The following is a 3,028-nucleotide window of genomic DNA, read 5'->3' as shown; positions in this document are numbered from 1 at the left end:
AAAATAATTACCATTTTTGGAAGTTCCATTTCAACAAACAATTAAAATTACTTATTTGGGAACATAACATTTCCATTGATAAAATTTTAAGAGACTATATCATAACTAGAAGCCCAATGCATGACATTGGTGCAAGGAGCTCAGCCCTCGCAGCCCCTTGCAGCCTTGGCCAGCCCTCATAGCCCCTTGTAGCCCTTAGTAGCCTCGGCTGGCCTTCGCAGCCTGGCTTCATCTGAAAGGTCATCTGGATGGTCATTTTGCTGTTTGGTATAATTAGCATTTTAGCTCTTTATTATATAGGATACTATAGGCCCGGTGCATGAAATTCGTGCACTTGGGGGGTGTCCCTTGCCTTGCCTGCACCCTATCCAATCTGGGACTCCTCAGGGGTTGTCCAACTGTCAGTTTAGGCCCAATCCCACAATTGGATATCCCTCTCACAATCCGGGACTGCTGGCTCCTAACCGCTCACCTGACTGCCTGCCTAATTGCTCCTAACCGCTTCTGCCTGCCAGCCTGATCACCCGTAACCACTCCCCTGCTGGCCTGATTAACACCTAACTGCTCTCCTGCCAGCCCGATGGCCCCAACTGCCCTCCCCTGCTGGCCTGATCTTGCCCCTAACAGCCCTCCCCTACTGGCCTGATGGCCTTCAACTTCCTTCCATTGCCAGCCTGGTCACCCCCAACTGCCCTCCCCTGCAAACCTGATCCCCCCAACTGCCCTCCTCTGCTGGCCTGATGGCCCCCAACTTCCCTCCTCTGCTGGCCAATTTGGTTCTGATTGGTCGGTTTCTATGCCAGTCAACGTCAAAAGCTGTGCCTACTAGGCAGCCATTGACTCCTCATACTTTACCTAAATTTGGTTCTGATTAGTCAGTTTCTATGCCAGTCATCATCTCTGGGCCTGTCAATGGGGCCTGATCAGAAAGGCAGGGCTGATCAACAGCCCAGGTGGAGGGCTGGAGAGAAATGGAGGAGGGCTGCTGGAGATAAAAAGAGGCAATTGCTGATCAACAGCTGCCACAGAGGCTACAGATCAGACCCTACTTCTCTCTTCAGGCCTCTCTCCCGGCCTGATTCGCAGCCACCTCAGCAGTCAGTGCTTGGTCACCATGCCTGCAGCTGCAGCAGTCAGCGCTGGGTCACCAGGGCAACCCAGTGCTTACTGCAGGACTGACTTCCAGTTGGTGGAGCCTCCAGTCATGGTGGACCCAGGGTTTTTATATATTAAGATACTTTTTTTGTTAATCCTCACCCGAGGATATTTTTCCCCCATTGATTTTTAGGGAGAGTGGAAGAGAGGGAAAGACAGAGCAAAACATTGATGTGAAAGAAACACATCGATTGGTTGCCTCCTGCACAGGCGCTGGAAGCTTGACCAGGACCTGAGCCAGGGAGGAGCCTGCAACCAAAGTATGTGCCCTTAGGCCTATGTTCTATCCACTGAACCAAACTGGCTAGGCTCAAAATATATTTTTAAAAACATATTTGAATGTCTTGCACAAGTTAAATGCATAGATCCTGTGTCAGAACAGTTAAATGACTATATATTCTGTCCTGACCAGTGTGGCTCAGTTGGTTGGAGCATCTTTCCATGCACCAAAAGGTCGTGGGTTCAATTCCCAGTCAAGGCACCTACCCCAGTTGTGGGTTCGATTCCTGGTATGGACATCTATAAGAGGCAACTAATTGATGTTTGTCTCTCATCTCTCTCTCTCTCTCTCTCTCTCTCTCTCTCTCTCTCTTCTCTTCTCTTCTCTCATTTCCATCCTCCCTCCCTCTCTAAAATCAATAAAATCATATCCCCAGGTAAGGATTAAGAAAGAGAGAAAGTATATATAACAACAGAATTCACTGAGATTCTGGACTATATAAAATCATATCCCCAGGTAAGGATTAAGAAAGAGAGAAAGTATATATAACAACAGAATTCACTGAGATTCTGGACTATATATACAAAAATAAAATAGGATCATGGCCACAACTATAGATGGATAGCTATGTGATCAGAAAAATATGGTAAAATGTTAGTTTAAGGAAACATGTGGTGGGTATAGCATTTCTCTGATTATCAGTGACATTGATCATCTTTTCATGTCTATTGGCCATCTATATGCACTCTTTGGAGAAATTTCTGTTCAGGTGCTCTGCTCATTTTTTAAATTTGTTTTTCAGTGTTAACTTTTATAAGTTCTCTATAATTTTTAAATATTAACCCCTTATCAGATGTATTATTAGTAAACATATTCTCCATTCCATCGGTTGACTTTTCATTTTGTTGTTGGTTGCCTTTGCTGTTCAAAAACTTTGTAGTTTGATACAGTTCCATTTGTTTATTTTTTTCCCCTTGCCGAAGGAGACATATCAGAAAAAATATTGCTAAGAGAAATGTCAGAGTGTTTATTGCCTATGTTTTCTTCTAGGATTTTATGAGTGTGAGTCTAAACATTTAAGTCTTTTTATTGATTTTAGAGGGAGCTGAAGGAATAGAGAGAGAGAGAAAGGTGAATCAATGTGATAAAGAAAAACATCGATAGGTTGCCTTCCATACCCACCCTGAACAGGGATCAAACTGGTAACCTGGGTATGTGCCCTGACAGGGAATCACACCTGGGATCTTTCAGTGGAGGGGACAAAACTCCAACCAACTGAGCCACACAAACCAGGGAAAACATTTAATTTTTAGTCCATTTTGAGTTTATTCTTGTACATGGTGGAAGAAGGTGGTCTGGTTTCACTTTTTTGCATGTATCTGTCCAGTTTTTCTAGTCCCAATTATTGGCTAGATTATCTCCATTGTATGTTCTTGCCTCCTTTGTCAAATATTAACTGACCATAAAGTGTGGGCTTATTTCTGGGATCTCCATTTTGTTACATCTATATGTCTGTTTTTATGCCAGTACCATGCTGTTTTGATTACTATGGCCTTGTAGTATAGTTTGATATCAGGTAGTGTGATAGTTTCCACTTTGTTCTTCTTTCTCAAGATTGTTGGCTCTATTCAGTGTCTTTTGTGGTTCCATATA

Source organism: Myotis lucifugus, unplaced genomic scaffold (assembly GCF_000147115.1).
Source record: "Myotis lucifugus unplaced genomic scaffold, Myoluc2.0 scaffold_40, whole genome shotgun sequence".
NCBI lineage: Eukaryota > Metazoa > Chordata > Mammalia > Chiroptera > Vespertilionidae > Myotis > Myotis lucifugus.
The sequence above is the reverse complement of the archived record's forward strand: the minus strand, read 5'-3'. Positions refer to the sequence as shown.